This window comes from Eretmochelys imbricata, chromosome 13 (genome assembly GCF_965152235.1).
Source record: "Eretmochelys imbricata isolate rEreImb1 chromosome 13, rEreImb1.hap1, whole genome shotgun sequence".
NCBI lineage: Eukaryota > Metazoa > Chordata > Testudines > Cheloniidae > Eretmochelys > Eretmochelys imbricata.
This window is the reverse complement of record NC_135584.1, coordinates 34684720-34703939: the sequence shown is the minus strand read 5'-3', so window position 1 is coordinate 34703939 and position 19220 is coordinate 34684720. Positions and strand designations below refer to the sequence as shown.

General features: G+C 56.1%; 3 pseudogenes; all 3 read left to right on the top strand.

Moving 5' to 3' along the window:
- Positions 1-3723: 3723 nt before the first annotated feature.
- LOC144273858 (ribonuclease pseudogene) lies at positions 3724-4161 on the top strand (annotated as a pseudogene).
- A 4537-nt stretch (positions 4162-8698) lies between these two features.
- On the top strand, positions 8699-9130 carry LOC144273622 (ribonuclease pseudogene; annotated as a pseudogene).
- A 6621-nt stretch (positions 9131-15751) lies between these two features.
- LOC144273685 (ribonuclease pseudogene) lies at positions 15752-16186 on the top strand (annotated as a pseudogene).
- The last annotated feature ends 3034 nt before the right edge of the window (positions 16187-19220 follow it).

Here is a 19220-nt window from a genome sequence, read left to right as displayed (position 1 = left end):
GGAGGGATATGCCACCTGGTTAGAGTGGAGGGGGGTGGCAAGTGGACCTGGTCAGTAATGCCAGCAGTGAATGTGAGTGGGGAGCTCCCCCTACTGAGCCCCCAACCCCGCTCCCTGCAGCATAGCGCCCCCTAGTGCATTGGGGCCAGCACTGATTGCCACAGGAGAACGCTCCCTACTGAGGCCCTGCCCCACTGCCTGTAGCACAAGCACCCCTTAGTGCCATGCTGGGGCATTGGGGCCAGCAGTGACTGCCAGGGGACAGCACCCCCCACTGACCCACCTGCCCACTCCCTGCAGCACAGCTCCCCCTAGTGCCATGCTGGGGCATTGGGGCCAGCAGTGACTGCCAGGGGACAGCACCCCCCACTGACCCCCCTGCCCACTCCCTGCAGCACAGCTCCCCCTAGTGCCATGCTGGGGCATTGGGGCCAGATCTGACTGCCAGGGGACAGCACCCCCCACTGACGCCCCTGCCCACTCCCTGCAGCACAGCTCCCCCTAGTGCCATGCTGGGGCATTGGGGCCAGTAGTGACTGCCAGGGGACAGCACCCCCTACTGATCCCCCCTGCCCACTCCCTGCAGCACAGCTCCCCCTAGTGCCATGCTGGGACATTGGGGCCAGCAGTGACTGCCAGGGGACAGCACCCCCTACTGATCCCCCCTGCCCACTCCCTGCAGCACAGCTCCCCCTAGTGCCATGCTGGGGCATTGGGGCCAGCAGTGACTGCCAGGGGACAGCACCCCCCACTGACGCCCCTGCCCACTCCCTGCAGCACAGCTCCCCCTAGTGCCATGCTGGGGCATTGGGGCCAGATCTGACTGCCAGGGGACAGCACCCCCCACTGATCCCCCCTGCCCACTCTCTGCAGCACAGGCCCCTAACACTGCACTGGGGCCAGCACTGACTGCCAGGGGACAGCACCCCCCACTGACCCCCCTGCCCTAATCCCTGCAGCACAGCTCCCCCTAGTGCCATGCTGGGGCATTGGGGCCAGCAGTGACTGCCAGGGGACAGCACCCCCCACTGACCCCCCTGCCCACTTCCTGCAGCACAGCTCCCCCTAGTGCCATGCTGGGGCATTGGGGCCAGCAGTGACTGCCAGGGGACAGCACCCCCCACTGACCCCCCTGCCCACTCCCTGCAGCACAGCTCCCCCTAGTGCCATGCTGGGGCATTGGGGCCAGCAGTGACTGCCAGGGGACAGCACCCCCCACTGATCCCCCTGCCCACTCCCTGCAGCACAGCTCCCCCTAGTGCCATGCTGGGGCATTGGGGCCAGATCTGACTGCCAGGGGACAGCACCCCCCACTGATCCCCCCTGCCCACTCTCTGCAGCACAGGCCCCTAACACTGCACTGGGGCCAGCACTGACTGCCAGGGGACAGCACCCCCTACTGAGCCCCCTGCCCTAATCCCTGCAGCACTGTGCCCCCTAACCCTGCATTTGGGCCAGGACTGACCGCCAGGGGAGAGCGCCTTCTAATGATCTCCCTCCCCGCTCCCTGCAGCACAGCACCCACTAATGCCATGCTGGGGCATGGGGGTCAGCACTGACTGCCAGAGGAGACTGCCCCCTACTGATTAGAGCCCCCATACACAGCATGTATCCCTACCAGTGCTCATGTGGTGCCAGGACACTCTGGACCACCGGCCTGGCCCTTTTTTTCAGGAGCTGTCCCGCCACCCTGGTACTGCCCTGATCCCTCCCTTGGGGCCCCGTACCCATCTCGGACAGACCCCTGAGCAGCATTAACTACACAGCACCTCACTGTGACAATACAGCCTCATGGCACTGGAGTGAACCCCTGCCCTTCCCTCTGGCACCCACTCCCCCCTTCGCCAATCCTCTACCCGTGACTGGCTCGGGGACTCAGAGCAACCAGACAAAGCCCCAGTTGGACACAGCTCTGCCACATGGCCAGCTATGTCTCAGCTGCTAGAGACCCGTTGTCCCCCTCCATTCTCTAGGCACAGCTGTTCTGTGTCACCGGGCCGGCCCACCCCGGATCCCTTCACCTCCCAAGTGGGACCCACACTCCCCACACAGACCAACCCCCCCAGATCCAGTGTCTTAGGAGGGACTCAGAGTCCTGCTATGACCCCACCATTAATCGCCCCACTGGCGGCTGGACTGCGTTCCTTCCGTTTCCAGCAAGTCCCAGCTCTGGGAAGTTTGGAATTAATTATCTCTGCTTTCTCAGAACACTGATTTCCCGATGGGGCCTCACTTGGCCGGGGGACGAGCCCACGTTGCCAGAGGGCCTCGCAAATAGCAACATTTCCAAACATTTCTTCCCTGTGAACTTTTCCCAGGGGTTCAGAGTGGGCTGATGATCTCTCCTCTGCTGAGTTGGTTTTTACGACAGGCCAGGTGCAGTCTGGATCGGTGTCATGATGGGACAACCAAATATTGGACTGTATGGTGCGAGTGACTCAGTAGGGGGAGCTCTCCCTGAACAATCAGCACTGACCTCAATGCCCCGGAGAGGTGCTATGCTGCATTTCCGGTAGGCCTTCGTCTCTGTTTGTGGCCATTCAAGCTGAGAGTATCCTAGCCATGGGATTTGGCCAGTGGGGAAACTGAAGAACGGTGATTCAGGCTATTTCCAAAGCTGCTACAGGGATTTGGAGCCCCAATTCCTATTAAAATGAATGAGATTGGGGCTCCCAAATCCCCTACACAAAGCCCAGTGTCCTGGCTAGCTCCCAGCTCAGGGCAGAACATTACCCCTCCCCAAATTCCTGCCGTGTTGTCAAGAGGATATCTTCACCTCCAGCCCTGACCTGGGCAGCTGTTCCCCATTTTCCAGGCTCCACCCCAGAGGTGGCTGCAGTAGGAGACCATTACACAGCGTCAAAGCCAGATTCCCATGTAACAGAGAGAAGAATTTGACCCTCATTAGCAGCATTGTTTATTCAGCTTCCCCCTGGGCTGGTGCCTCAGTGTTTCCCAGGGTCACGGATTGTGCAACGCTGGCCAGTAGGATATTTCTCTGAGTGCAGCTGCCCCCGCAGTGTCTTTCTCTCCAGCCAGGCTCGGTATATAACACCCACCCAGAAAGTACGGAGCCTCAGACACTTTGCAGGCGGCTGATCCATACTCCAAGGGAAACCGAGGCATCAGGACTGGGGTGAGTTGAAGATCGGGGCCTAAGCTGACCAGTGTATTTAGGCAAGAAGGCTCAGGGAACCTCGTATTGTAGATGATCCGTAGGAAGTGTGCTAAATAGAGTAATATGGAACAGGTCTAAAGAGTGAAACACGGATCCAAAAGGCCTGTCACATAATATTCACTGTGTGGAGAAGAAACAGCTCCATGAGTTGAAGTTTAAAATTGGTGGGGGCAGATCCCCAGCTGGGGTCAATGGGTTTAGCTCCATTGTACACCTGAGGAAACTAGGGGTGAAAGAGAGCAGTCGCCCCAGATCCAGGGCTCCTAACTCCCCGCCTTGCCCTGCAATCTGACTAGAACTCACTCCCTTCCCAAAGCTAGGGAGAGAACCCAGGAGTCCTGGCTCCCAGCTCCCCCTGCTCTAACCAGTAGACCCCTCTCCTCCCCAAGGCAGGCATACAACCCCGGAGTCCCTCCGATCTAACCCACCAGCCCCCACTCTCCTCGCAGAGCTGGGGAGAGAACCCAGGAGTCCTGGCTCCCAGCCCGCCCTGCTCTCATCCACTAGACCTCCACCTCTGCCCATGCTTCCCCCCACAGACAGCCATGGCTCTGAAGGAACCCCGCCCAGCATTGCTGCTGCTGCTGGTTTTGCTGCCCGCCTGGCTGGCTCTGGGCCGGAGGGAGACGCGCCACGAGAAATTCCACCGGCAGCACGTGGACTTCCCGAAGACCAGCGCCCCGGACGCCCGGCGCTACTGCAACCTCCTGATGCCGCGGAGGAACCTGACAGCTGATGCCTGCAAACCCACCAACACCTTCATCCACGCGGGGCCAGCCGAGGTGGATGGCGTCTGTAGCTCAGGGGGCACCCCCAGCACCGAGAATTACTACGACAGCAACGCGCCCTTTGAGATCACCACCTGCCGGGTGGCAGGGGGCGCTCAGAGACCCCCCTGCAACTACCGCGGGAGAACCAGCACCCAGCGGATCCGGGTGGCATGCGTGGGAGGGCTGCCCGTGCACTATAAAACACAGCTCTAGGGGCAAGGAGGCGAGAGGGGGGAGGGACAGTGAGGTTGGCAATTTCATCTGAGTTTAAAGAAATTAGGACCCAATGGGGCCAGGTCCCTCGCTGGTGCGACTGGGAGTTCAGCAGCTTAAATCCCTTAGATCCCTACCCCACCCGCACCCTCTTCTGCCCCACTGCCCACTTGACACTATAGCCACCCATTCCCCACCCCAACGCTCTGCTGCCCCCTAGTGCTCATTATACAGTATAGCTGCCCCTTCCCCACCCCCACGCTCTGCTGCCCCCTAGTGCTCATTATACAGTATAGCCGCCCCTTCCCCACCCCCAAGCTCTGCTGCCCCCTAGTGCTCATTATACAGTATAGCCGCCCCTTCCCCGTCCTTTATGTGCTGCTGGTACAGTGGCTCAAGGACAAACCTGGGACTCAGGATACCTGAGTCTTATTTTTTATTCTTCCTCTGACCCAATTCTGTGACCCTGCACAAATCACTTGAAGTCTCTGTGCCTCAGTTTCCCCATACGTTGTCCATCAAGTCTCTTTAGCATGGAAGCTCCTTGTGGCACGGATTGGCTCTCATCTTGTGTCTGTACCATAACTAGAACACAAACATGCCTCTGTTTCAGTTGAGGTCTCTAAGTGGTACTGTCATTCAAATCGTATCAGTTATTCGAGAGTGGGCGCATCTTTTTTGTTCTGTGCTTGTTCAGAACTTGGGCCATGGTCAGTGACCAGATCGTCTAGGCACTAACCCACTACAATTAATAAATAATCAGAGAGATGTATCGATCTGAATCCTGGAATTTCCTTTCCTGAGTTGCAGTCTCTTGCTGCTTCCTCCAATAAAGCACTTTGCTAGAAAGGGCTGTGGTCTGTGTTTATGGGGATCTGTGTGTCCTAGGGGAAAGTCAGGAAGTGTAACAAGAGCACTCAGCATGAAATGCCTTGGGGAAATCCTGCAGTGAGATTTCAACCCACAGCCCTTTGTTTAGCAATCTAGTCTCCAAGCTACAGGAGCAGCTGTTTGCTATCATCTCCTGGCACGTGGGGAAATATTGTCTGTGCCAAGACCAGCAGGATCCATTTGGTCTACTCGGGAATCAGTGGAGAGTAAGCCCTTGGGGTACTCATTGACTCAGGGAGCTGGGACTCCCAGCTCAGTTCTCTCCCACAGTCCTGGACATGCTCCCACACCCTGTTGCACCCAGATCCTTCCACATGGGATAAAAAACTGGACAGTGAGCCAGGTTGGTTGAGCCAGTGGAGAATTCCGCTGGCGTCTGGGAGGGGAAAGGGCTGAGCAGCCGGGATTCTAGACTAGAATCTAGACTATTCTCAGTGGTAGAAGAGGACAGGACAAGGAGTAATGGTCTCAAGTTGCAGTGGGGGAGGTTTAGGTTGGATATTAGGAAAAACTTTCACTAGGACGGTGGTGAAACACTGGAATGCGTTGCCTAGGGAGGTGGTGGAACCTCCTTCCTTAGAAGCTTTTAAGGTCAGGCTTGACAAAGCCCTGGCTGGGATGATTTAATTGGGGATTGGTCCCGCTTTTGAGCGGAGGGTTGGACTAGATGACCTCCTGAGGTCCCTTCCAACCCTGATATTCTATGATTCGAAGAGACTTTGCAGCAGCGGGGAGTGTGGATTTAGGTTCCACTCTCTTCAGAGATGGGGGTCCAAGTGCCAAACTTTGGGTTTTCCCTACAGACCTGTGAATCTTCAGGGGTTCCAGGGGCAGTTCTGAGATGGTGATGCAGAGGCAAAGGAGGTGTATTTAGTCATTGGAACAATTCACCAAGGGTCGTGGTGGATTCTCCATTACTGACAATTGTTAAATCAAGCCTGGATGTTTTTGTATAAGATCTGCTCTACGAACTATTTGGGGAAGTCCTCTGGCCTATGTTCTACAAGAGGGCAGACTATGTGGCTGTGTTTGCACACCCCGTCCCCCTGTGGGGTGTATCGTGGGTGTGGTGACACCATGGTTACAGTCTATCAGACTGTTCTGGGCCTCACAACAGTGCGGCCCAATGTCCAGAGACAATACAGCAGCCCTCGAGTGTAGGGCAGCGTGGCCTAGTGGCCGGAGTCAACACAGCGGCCCTCGAGTGCAGGGCAGCGTGGCCTAGTGGCCGGAGTCAACACAGCGGCCCTCGAGTGCAGGGCAGCGTGGCCTAGTGGCCAGATCTGGGAGGCTTCTACCAGAATGGGTGTGGCAGGCAGGATAGCAGGACCTGGGCCCACCTGACTCCACCACTTTTTGACCTTGGGCCCTAATAGTGGCAGAGTGGTCCACCACTGGGTCAGTGGGGAATTCAACTACAACACGCTGACCTGCCATGGGCAGGAAATATTACTCACTCCACTTCCCTGGGCTACTTCCTGCTGTGCTTCCTGTAGCTCTCATCCATGTGGTGTCAGGGTTCCTTGATGCAGGTTACTCCCTGGGATTCCAACACCTGCCAATCATCTGTAGGCAACAGGTGTCCCGTCTAAATCTCACCATCTCCAGCTCCCACACGTAAGAGCTGTAATGGCTCCTGGGCTAGAGCCTCCACCAAGCATCCTTCCTCCTCAGCAGTCAGTCCAGACTGAGCTGGGCTGCTCTTCTTTATATTAGCACAGCTGTTGAAGCATGCCCAGCATGGTCAGAGGGGTGGGACTTCGTCTGCCCAAAGTGTGGGATTAACCCTCTCCTGCCTAGTGCGGGGTATGCACACCCTGTCACAGACTAGATGATCACAATGGTCCCTTCTGGCATGGGAATCTATGAATCTATTAAACCTGCTAATGTGTTAGCAACAGTACATCTTCTCCAACTTGACGGCTATGTGGCTTTTGTCTCTGGAGCAGGAAATGTTCAGAATTTCTTTCAAGTGAAAGTTGTAACTCTGTCTTGTATTCATGTCATCACCTGAGCTACCCTGCCATTTTTACCAGGAGTTGAAACTCAGTTTCCTCTTTTTCATTTAAAAGTATTTCAGCTTTTTTTTTTTTTAAAGACTTTTAAAACTTAAATGATACTTGGACAGGCTGTAAACATATGGAGTTTTCTCAACAATCTTTGGAGAGGTCACTCCTGGCTTTCTGAATTTGTTAAGGAAGTGGCTTGAGAGCTGCCAGATAACTTAATTATTTCCCTGTTTAAGATAAATATTTTTATACTCAAATCATTCCTCCCTGAATAGCAAGGCTTGAGCTAGCTCCAAGCACACCTGGTGCTGCCAGGCTGTATGGAACGAACCCAGATGTCATGGGTTGATCAGAGGAGCTGGGAGTCCAGTGTGACCACGACCTTATCCACACATGGACCTTGGAGAAGTTCCAACTTGTTCCAGCTCATGGGTCAGGGCACGGAGACCAAGCCAGGAAGAATGAGATTGTTTGCAACCCAGCTGGTTCTTCCTGTTGCTCCCGGATGCCTTGGGTCCGTGCCGCCACGTAGCCAAAGGTGCTGCTCCTCCAACCCCACCTGGCCGCGGCTGTATAACAGAACCTGGATAGCTGCAGGCTCAGGGAACTCTCCGCTCTGTGAGCGACTGGGTCCATCTCTCAGGCTCGGGCGAAGGCACTGGGAGCTGAGAAGGTCAGAGAGTCTGTGACAAGGTCAGAACCGCAGGGGGATGGGGCATGGGTCATTGAGGGGTTAAACTAGTGTAAATGGAGGATTCTCTGGAACCTGAAGTTTTTAAACCATGATTTGAGGACGTCAGTAACTCAGTTGGAAATTTGGGGTCTATCACAGGGGTGGGTGGGTGAGGTTCTGTGGCCTGCAGGTCAGACTGCAATGTGCAGAGATCATGATGGTCCCTTCTGGCTGTAAAGTCTATGAGAGGTGGGGGAGAAGAGAGAGGAGAGGGCAGAGGTCTTCCTCTGAAGCAGGTGGTATTGGCCACAGGTTGGGAGGAGATACTGAGCTAGCTGGACCCTCAAGCTGGTCTAATGTGGGAATCCCTCTTCTCTTATTCTCCACTGGCCACTAGCCAATCAGAATCCACGTGGCAAAAAGAGAGAGCTGCCTTAATCCATGGAGAAGGGCAGTATCACAGAACCAGGCTGCTGGGAAGGGTGTCTTCAGCTAGATAGATATATAGATAGATAGATATGGGAAAAGAAAGAAAGAAAGAAAGAAAGAAAGAAAGAAAGAAAGAAAGAAAGAAAGAAAGAAAGCCCTCAAATTTCTGGAACCTAGTAAATGCAGCCCAGCCCTGTACCCTTAACTCTGCCCTCTTTGAGTGATGGTTGTGGGGCGGAGCTGGTGTGCTCCACTTAATTCTTTAATTAGTGGTTTCAGGAGCATTTGACGTTCTGGCAGAGGCTGAGGCAATTCTGGGTAACTTTAATGCTCTGCAAATAAGGTTCTGGAGTTTGGCACGAAGCGACTGCCTGCCTGCCAGCCTTAGCCTGCAATCTGCAAGGAGCTCCCCGGCGGGGCGGAAGGCCTGGAGGGGATGAGTGGGTGCAGGTCCCATGGTGCAAACAGGTCCCCTCCCCTTTGTCCATTCCCCCATTTCCTCCCCACTGCAGGGCGAGCCAGCAGCAGAGGTATCATGGCCCAGAGGGGACCCCACCCAACACTGCTGCTGGTCTTGCTGGCCACGTGCCTGGCTCTGGCCAGGGGGGAGACGCGCTACGAGAAGTTCTTGAGGCAGCACGTCGATTACCCAAAGACTGCCGCCCCGGACACCAGGACCTACTGCAACCAGATGATGCAGCGCAGGGGCATGACCTCGCCAGTCTGCAAGTTCACCAACACCTTCATCCATGACAGCGCGGCCAGCATCACCACCATCTGCGGCCTTGGGGGGACCCCGGCAGGCAGGAACCTGCGAGTCAGCAAAGCCTCCTTCGCCCTCACCACCTGCCGGCTGCAGGGGGGATCACAGAGACCGCCCTGCAACTACAACGGGGGCACCAGCACCCAACACATCCGCATCGCCTGTGATGGGGGGCTCCCTGTGCACTACGACGGAGCGATATAGCTCGGGCCCATTGCACAGCACTGTCAGTCCCCCCAGACCCTGTTCCGCTGCTGCCCCAGTGCCCATGATACAGCATAGCCGCCCCTTCCCACCCCCACCCTCTGCTGCCCCCTAGTGCCCATGATACAGCATAGCCGCCCCTTCCCACCCCCACCCTCTGCTGCCCCCTAGTGCCCATGATACAGTATAGCCGACCCTTCCCGCCCCCGCCCTCTGCTGCCCCCTAGTGCCCATGATACAGTACAGCCGCCCCTTCCCCACCCCCACCCTCTGCTGCCCCCTAGTGTCCATTATACAGTATAGCCACCCCTGCCTGCCCCCGCCCTCTGCTGCCCCCTAGTGCCCATTATACAGTATAGCGCCCCTTCCCCACCCCCACCCTCTGCTGCCCCCTAGTGCCCATTATACAGTATAGCCGCCCCTTCCCGCCTCCGCCCTCTGGTGCCCCCTAGTGCCCATGATACAGTATAGCGCCCCTTCCCCACCCCCACCCTCTGCTGCCCCCTAGTGCCCATTATACAGTATAGCTGCCCATAACCTGCCCCACTCTCAGGCATAGCGCATTACAGTGCTTTTTCAGTCTTTGTCCTGTGAACATGCTGTGGGGAAACGATTGCTTCCAGATGTCCCCTGGGTGCTGTTACAACCTGGATTTTCTTGCTATTTCCTGCAATAAAGCACAGCAAATGCAGCCTGGCTTGGAAGGTGATGCAGCGTAATTAGTCTGCCCTCTGTCTCGCTCTCTGTGTCTCTTCCTCCATCCTCACCTGTCTAGTCTCCTCCAAGTTCTGCAGACAGCAGGGCTAGGAGGTGTTGGGGCATCAGATACAGGTGTTTGGCTCTCTAGTGGGCTCTGGTTCCGGTCCAACCCCTTGTCTGTTGGACATGTGGTTCAGGGGGCCAAAGAATGAGTTAGGGGGGCTTTTCCCCTTAGAGGGCACCAGTGGGGTTGGGGGAAAGGGTTCAGTTCCTTCTGGCTCTGGAACGCCAAGTGTCATCTGGTCCCAGCTAAGCTGGTTCCAGGGGTATGTGTCGGGGAAGGCGCTCTGGGAATGAGATTGTCTGAGATTTATGGCACCTCTGCTTCCACTTCAAGTCTCCATAGGGCTAGAAGGGACCCCCCACACCTGCTTTTAATAAGTATTTAAGTCAGGCTTGGGACACAGTCCCACATGACGTTTTCCCAAGCAAACAAGGGAAATTGGGTCTAGATTTAATTCCTATAAAGTGAGTGCACATCTGGTGGGAAGACCTGGCTGAAAGGGCAGTTATCAATGGGTCACTGTCCAATTGGGAGGGCATATCCAGCAGGGCTCAGTCCTGGGTCCGGTGCTAGGCAATATTTTCATTAATGACTGGGGTAATGGAGCGGAGAGCGTGCTGATAACATTTATGGATGATGCCAAGCTGGCATGGCCCTGCCCCACACTACGCCCCACGACTCCACCCTTCCTTGGCCTCTTCCCCCTGAGGCCCTGCCCGTCATCTGCCCCGAGGCCCTTCCCCCACTTGGCCTCTTCCCCCCGAGGCCCTGCCCGTCATCTGCCCCAAGGCCCTGCCCCCACTCGGCTTCTTCCCCCTGAGGCCCTGCATGAAGGGAGGGGATGGAGAGGAGTGTGCAGGGGGTGAGGCGGGGGAAGGGGCAGAGAGGACCAAGCAGTGGGTGTGGTCTTGGGGGAAGAAGCCGAGCAGAAACAGGGCTTTGGGGTGGAGCAGGAGGGTGGGCCCCAGTCTGGGTGGCGGGGCCCCTTTTGAGTGTGGGCCTGGTGCCACGACCCCTTGGCACCATTGTAAACCCGGTACTGGAAACTGGGAGGAGTCGCAAGCACTGCCCTTATCTCCTGCTGTCCCCCTTACAACCACAGTCGCCTGTGTTTCGGCTGAGCCCTCTTTGCACTCCCACCCTGTGGTGTCTCAGGGATCCCCTGCTGGGGGGGGGGCATGCCCATTGAAATGGAGAGCAGGAACTGGGCTCCCCCAGTAGCAAACTCCTCTGGGGTCGGTGCTGCAGCTGGATGTGCCAGGGAGAGGGGCTGGGGAAGGAGAGACCACCAGGAGGTAGCCCTGAGAACCTGCTGCAGCTGGCGGAGTGGGCTAAGGCAGGAGCTTAACATACCCGTCTCTCTAGGGTTGGGGGTGTGTCTAATCCCACCCCTACAGACTGGAGACAGAATGTCTCAAGGAGCAAAGTGGCTGTTTCCCCATGGAAGAGAGACACACCAGAAGACTGGGGGCAGGTGTTGATCCCAAGGCCGGAAGGGACCACTGTGACCCAGAGATCTGCCTCACAATAATCCCTACAGCAGAGCTTTGAGAAAAACATCTCATCTTGATTGAAAAATCGTCAGCAATGGAGAATCCACCAGGACCCTGGGTAAATCGTTCCATTGATTAATTACCCCCCCCCCCCCCCGCTAAAAATGTACCCCTTATTTCCAGGCTGAATTTGTCTAGCTCCAACTTCCAGCCATCAACAACAATCAAAATGTACAAACAGGTAAAAGTAAGAAAAATGCAGCTTGAGACCTTATTGGGTGTTTGATTTAAGGAGATTTACTCTGTACATTTTCACATGTGATTCTGCCAATTTGTGTTTTAATGGTGATAAATTTGAGCTTTTTGAATCGCAGTGACTTCTGGCATTAAACAATTATTGTCTGACCCCCACCCCCACCCCCAAACTGAATGTCTGACCCCATCTAATTTCCCACAACTGGAGAAATGGAAATGGATAAAAATAAAATCCATAATTTTAAGCAACTGTGAAAATTTAAATAAATATAGAAAATTTGCTAACAAATAAACATTGAGATTATCTGTCAACATTACAGACAAATAAATATAGTGTTTTCTCAAGCCTAACTAAAGCACATGTTGGTAGCTTGCGCCCGGTATCATGCTGTTTTGCTTTAAGCCCCTGTACGCTTCCACCTCTGTGCTCGTCCAAGCCCAGATGGGGCCTGAGAAGCCAGAAAAAGGCAGACTCATTTGGGAATAAGATTGCCCACATGGAGAGTTAGACTGGCAGAGATTCACAGTTCTGCAGGGTTTAAATCCAGGGGAGGCCATTAGATCACCTCGTCTGACCTCCTGTACAGCACAGGCTGTTAAACGCCAGCCAGGTGCCCTTGCATTGAAGCTAAAGACTTTAATGAGAGGAAAACATTCTCGTCCTTGGGAGACTGAAGTGTTGTGAACCAGGAGGAGACCAAGGGGACCCCGCGTGGCAGGGAATTGATTAACTGAGACATGCCCAGATGTCATCCCCCACAGGGGGGAGATTCCTTCCCTAACCCAAAGCTGGCCATCGGTCGGACCCTGTGCATGGGAGCAAAACCCACCAGCCAGTCAGAAGTCTCTGGACCACACCGTCCGAGGTCCTTTCTCCAGCTATGGCCAATCCCTGATGCTTCAGAAGAAGATGGACCCCCCTCCCCATCCCCCCCAACACACGCACTCAAATCCCCAGAATACACCAAGCCTTCCTGACCCCTGCAAGCTGAAGCCCTGAAGTCTGAGATTGGATGATAGTCGTGATCCTACAGCAGTGCTGTGAATGTTATGTGCTGTGAGTGAGGATGCTGTGCTGTGAGTGAGGATGTTGTGGGCAATGCAGAGGTGCTGTTCTCCCCATGGCCCATAACAGAAGGGGCTGAACAGAGAGACTGAGGTTCTCAGATTTCAGAGCCAGACGGGACCCCACAATCACCCAGCCTGACCCCTGGCAAATTTCTTCCAGCAGCTGGATCTGTTCTCTTTCAAGACTGACTGTAGCTGGGCTAACATTAGCCACACTGTGAACGTTCCCTGTCGGTGGGAGGCTGGATGGCTCATCCTCAGGAGCTGGATTTCAAGTGTCCAAGATGCCCCCACACCTATCAGGTGCTCAGCCAACAGCCTATTCCTCTCTGCCCCCATAAATGCCCCAGCCCCGTTGCTTTCATGTTCCCCCATCAAAGGCCCTTCTGACCCAGCCAGGCCTTCCCTGCTCAGTGCAATTCACCCAGTCCTGCTGCCCATAAACCCTGAGCCGCTGGTCCCTGGCCAGACAACACAGATCAAGCTGGCTCCAGTCCCACCTGGAGCTGCCAAGCTGCGTGGAGAGAACCCAGGTGTTCGGGGCAGGTTACAAGACCTTGGAGTACTTGCAGCCTGTTCTGGCTCCTGGGCCAGGACAATAAGACCAGTCAGTGAAGGCAGGGGATTGTTTAACACCCCTCCTGATAGCTCCTTGCTGCCATGTAGACGCATGTGCTGCCCAGTCAGCTGCCCCTACTCCACCCCACTCTGCCCTGCCCTGCTGGGGCCAATATAATGGAGCCAGGAGCAGCAGGAGATTCAGGGGACTCTCTGCTCCATCAGCGGCTGGGTTCATCTCCCCAGCTGGGGGTGAAGACACCGGGAGAGCAGAGTTGATGAGAAGGTCAGAATGACAGGGGGATGGGGTTGGAGCCATGTGGAGTGGACGGGGGATGGGGCCAAAGAGGGGCACAGGGGTGCATGAGGGGGTGATGGGAACTGGAGCAGCTTTGGTACCATGAATGGTGGAAGCAGGTTCCCAGCTCACGTTGTCTCCATGTCCTCTCGCCTTGATTGATAGCGAGTGTTAAACTAGGACATAGAGACACGTCTCCCGGTTTTATTACACAGGGAGAGGAAAATCTGGCAGATGAGGCTCTAGTAAAGAACCCCAGAGGGCAGGAACACAGGCAACCGAGGGACAGTGCCCAATCTGGCTAGAACCCTGGGCAAGGGCAGAGAGAAACAGCCGCAATGTGAATGGGAGGGGCCTGGGGGGAAGCACTGGACCAAGTGGTGCAGGAGATGAGACCGGACACTCGAGGAGTAACAGAACCACGGCGGAATAGCTGGAACACTGGTATTTAAGGGGATGCAGGGATAGAGAGAATTGCCAAAAGGCTGGATGAGTTATACTCGCAATGAAAACAGCTAGTAGCCGGTTCTTCAGCCACATCCATAAAAAGAGAACGAGAAGAGAAGATGTGGGACTGCTCTGCAGGGAGGGTGGACGAAGATGAGGATGTCAAGGTTAGGAACAGTCCAGGGATGGCCCCAAACCAAAGGAAAACTTTGCCTCAGTTTACAGTAAGGATGATGATGCGGACGCAGCCAGGATGGCTAATGGGAATGAGTGTATGAGTGTATCTCCTGTGGAAGCAAAACTCATAGAGTTTAAGACACTCAGGTTGGGGGGACTGGGTAATTTCCATCCCAGAACACTGGCACGTGAGATTACAAGTCCAGTAGCAAAGATTTTAATAAATCTACCAAATCTGGGGTGATGCTGTATGACTGGAGATCAGTAAATGTGCCACCCATATTTAAGAAAGGGAGAAAAGTGATCCAGGCAGCTCCCAGCCAATTAGTCTGACCTCAGGAGCATGGAAGGCTTTAGAACAAATTTTGAAGGAAACAATCATTAAAGACACGGAGGTGAAAGGAAAAGGGGATGTAACACAACATGGGTTTATCAAATGTAGCTCGGTCCAGACTAGCTTGATGTCTTTCTTTGAGAAGAAAACTGATTCATTAGACCAGGGAAATGCGGCAGATCCAATCTGTCTGGACATCAGTAAAGCATTTGACATGGTGTCACCTGGGAAATTATTAACTAAACTAGCAAAGTTGGGGCTCAGTTCAAAACTGTAGGGTGGGTAAGGAACAGGCTGAAGGGAAGATGACAAGGGCTGTTCTGAAAGGGGACAGATTAGGTTGGAGGAGCTCCTCAAGGATTGGCCTTGGGACCAATCTTAGTTAATATTTTCATTGGCACAAAAAGCAGGGGTGTGCTACTGAAATTGGCTGATGACACAAAGTCAGCGAAGAGGAGACTGGAATATCCTAATGGAAGACCTGGATGACCTGGAGGAATGGAGTGACGGAAAGGGGATGAAGTTCAATGGTACAAAGTGCACGGTCATGCATGTAGGGACTAACAAGAATTTCTGCCGTAAGCGGGGGGCTCATCACTTGGAAATGAGAGAGGAGGAGAAAGACCCGGGTGCACAGGTTGATCACAACAGGACTATGAGCCACCAGTGTGATGCAGCTGCGAGCAAGGCAAACGCGATCCCAGGACGTATCCGGTGAGGCATTTCCAGGAAAGGTAGGGAAGTATTAATGGTACACGGCACCAGTGAGACCTCGTCTGGAATCCCACTGACAATTCTGGTCACCCTTGTTCAAGAGAGAAGACCTCAGACTGTAGCAAGAGCAGGGCTGCTAGGATGCTCAGCAGAGCAGAGGGCCAATCTTCTGAGAGGAAACTAGAATACGTTGGGGGCAGGGGGCAGAGAATACCAGGCAGGGAGAGGAGCTATTGCAGCTAAAGGACAATGCTGGCACGAGAGCAAATGGGTAGAAACTGGCCATGAAGCACCATTGGCTGGAAATGAGACGGGTTCTAAGCAGCAGGGGAGGGGGTTAAGGGACAGCCCGGGGACGAATGACCTAACTGGTTTGGAGAGGGCACTTGATCCATTACAACGAGGATGGTACAGTGGGTAGCCTGCGACAGAGACCCCGGCTGTCCTTTCGAGTCCCACCTGCCTATGTCCCCCTCCCTCTCCTTTGCAGGTAGACGCCGGGCCAGGCGCAGCGATGGCTGTGAAGGGACCCCACCCAATGCTGCTGCTGGCCCTGGTGCTGCTGGCTGGCTGGCTGGCCCGGCTCAGCCAAGGAGCCAGCTACCCGCAGTTCCTGAGGCAGCACGTTGACAACCCCAAGACCAGGGCTCGGGATGACCGGACCTACTGCAACATGATGATGCGGCGCCGGGGCATGGCCAGCCCCTGCAAACGCACCAACACCTTCGTCCATGCCCCCGCCAGACAGCTCCAAGGCATCTGTGGCCGGGCGGGCCGGCGCGCCGGCCGCAACCTGCACAACAGCAACAACCGCTATCGCATCACCACCTGCCGACTGGCTAGGGGGTCAACCCGCCCGCCCTGCAACTACCGAGGGGGCAGCAGCACCCGTCGGATCCGTGTGGCTTGTGTCAGGAGGCTGCCCGTGCACTACGACAGGACCCTCTAGAGCGGGGTGGCCAGGCCTGGGGCAGGAGCCAGGGCATCCTGCTGCTTTCACTCTCCACGAACGCTTCCGTGGCTGGGGCTCCCCGGCTCTGTCCCTGCCCCCTCCTGGATCCGCCCTCCGCACAAGGCACCCGGCATGAGACCCAGGAACCGGGGGGGGCTCAAGCCAGGCGTCCGAGTCCACGGTGAGGACCCTGACAGCAGAGTGACCTACCATGGCGAGCGCTCGGCTAGCACGACTTCCACTGAGTCCCCAGTGCAAAAAAAAACCTCCTGGATGTCTAGTGCCCCAGGATCAACTGTAATCCCCATTGATCCTTCTGCAGCTACTCAGGGTAATCACCCCACCCTCTGCCGCCCCTTGTGCCCATTATAGAACAACTGCCCCTTCCCCACCCCCGCCCTCTGCTGCCCCCTAGTGCCCATTATACAGTATAGCCACCCCTTCCCCACCCCCGCCCTCTGCTGCCCCTAGTGCCCATTATACAGTATAGCCGCCCCTTCCCCACCCCCGCCCTCTGCTGCCCCCTAGTGCCCATTATACAGTATAGCCACCCCTTCCCCACCCCCGCCCTCTGCTGCCCCTAGTGCCCATTATACAGTATAGCCGCCCCTTCCCCACCCCCGCCCTCTGCTGCCCCCTAGTGCCCATTATACAGTACAGCCACCCCTTCCCCACCCCCGCCCTCTGCTGCCCCTAGTGCCCATTATACAGTATAGCCGCCCCTTCCCCACCCCCGCCCTCTGCTGACCCTAGTGCCCACTATACAGTATAGCCACCCCTTCCCCACCCCACCCTCTGCTGCCCCCTAGTGCCCATTATACAGTATAGCCGCCCCTTCCCACCCCCACCCTCTGCTGACTCCTAGTGCCCATTATACAGTATAGCCGCCCCTTCCCCGCCCCCACCCTCTGCTGACCCCTAATGCCCATTATACAGTATAGCCGCCCCTTCCCAACCCCCACCCTCTGCTGCCCCCCAGTGCCCATTATACAGTATAGCCGCCCCTTCCCTGCCCCCACCCTCTGCTGCCCCTCGTGCCCATGATACAGTATAGCCGCCCCTTCCCCACCCCCACCCTCTGCTGCCCCCCAGTGCCCAGTATACAGTATAGCCGCCCCTTCCCCGCCCCCACCCTCTGCTACCCCTAGTGCCCATTATACAGTATAGCCACCCCTTCCCCACCCCCACCCTCTGCTGCCCCTAGTGCCCATTATACAGTATAGCCGCCCCTTCCGAACCCCCACCCTCTGCTGCCCCCCAGTGCCCATTATACAGTATAGCCGCCCCTTCCCTGCCCCCACCCTCTGCTGCCCCCTAGTGCCCAGTATACAGTATAGCTGCCCCTTCCCTGCCCCCACCCTCTGCTGCCCCTCGTGCCCATTATACAGTATAGCCGCCCCTTCCCCACCCCCACCCTCTGCTGCCCCCCAGTGCCCATTATACAGTATAGCCGCCCCTTCCCACCCCCACCCTCTGCTGCCCCCCAGTGCCCATTATACAGTATAGCTGCCCCTTCCCCACCCCCACCCTCTGCTGTCCCTAGTGCCCATTATACAGTATAGCCGCCCCTTCCCACCCCCACCCTCTGCTGCCCCTAGTGCCCATTATACAGTATAGCCGCCCCTTCTCCACCCCCACCCTCTGCTGCCCCTAGTGCCTATTATACAGTATAGCCGCCCCTTCCCCACTGCCACCCTCTGCTGCCCCCTAGTGCCCAGTATACAGTATAGCCGCCCCTTCCCCACCCCCACCCTCTGCTGCCCCCTAGTGTCCATGATACAGTATAGCCGCCCCTTCCCACCCCCACCCTCTGCTGCCCCTAGTGCCCATTATACAGTATAGCCGCCCCTTCCCCACCCCCACCCTCTGCTGCCCCTAGTGCCCATTATACAGTATAGCCGCACCTTCCCACCCCCACCCTCTGCTGCCCCTAGTGCCCATGATACAGTATAGCCGCCCCTTCCCCACCCCCACCCTCTGCTTCCCCAGTGCCCATTATACAGTATAGCTGCCCCTTCCCCACCGCCACCCTCTGCTGCCCCCTAGTGCCCAGTATACAGTATAGCCGCCCCTTCCCCACCCCCACCCTCTGCTGCCCCCTATTGCTCAGTATACAGTATAGCCGCCCCTTCCCCACCCCCACCCTCTGCTGCCCCCTATTGCTCAGTATACAGTATAGCCGCCCCTCCACATCCCTTACCCATGCGGTGGTGGGGTTGATGTTGGGAGAAGTGTGTCTCAGGCTTAGCCCTGGGTGCTGTTACTGGGCTCACATTCTCTTGCTGTTTCTCGCAATAAATCACTTCCTGCCCATGCAGCCTGGCCCCTGTGTTTGGGGAGGTGGTGTGCAGAAGAATTGGCTGGCTTTCTCCCCACTGTTAAAAATCACAAGATTTTAGTGAGCTTCCAGCTCTCAATCGCGTGTCAGGCCAGTGGGTCAGCCGCTGAGCTAGCCAATCACCATCTCTGAGTGCTCCGCCAGGGACCAGTTCACTGCCAATCCGATGAAGCAGGGGCTACTTCCCTGCCTGCCTCGCTGCTGGCTTCATTTCTCTAGGGGTGACTGGGGCAATCCCTTGTTTTTCAAACAGACTGGGGAGCCTACAGCTGAGATCCAGACTCCCTCAACCCCCTCCCCACACAGTCTGGGGGACTGTCAGTCTCCCCCGTTCTTTGTCTCTATCCTCTGCTGTGCCCCCAATCCCCCCACCATCTCAATGCCTGCTGGCTCCCCTCTCCTGCTTTTCCCCCTATCCCAGCCCCCCTGCAAGCACCAGCCAGCCCCTTTCAATCCCTGCAGGCTCCTAAGCCCCCTATAATAGCCTAACTCAGGGGAGCTGGGGCCTTGAAAGCTGGAGGTGGGAGCCCAGTGGAGAGCCCTGCAGTGGGACTGGGATCCCGTGCGTCCCACAGGACCTGTTGCCATCATAGTGGGAGTGGGTAAAATGTACTTTGTAGAAGGCAGGTTGGGTGGACAAAAAAAAATCAGACTGTGGGAATTTGCAGGTAAATCTCTCATCAGTTTGTCCTA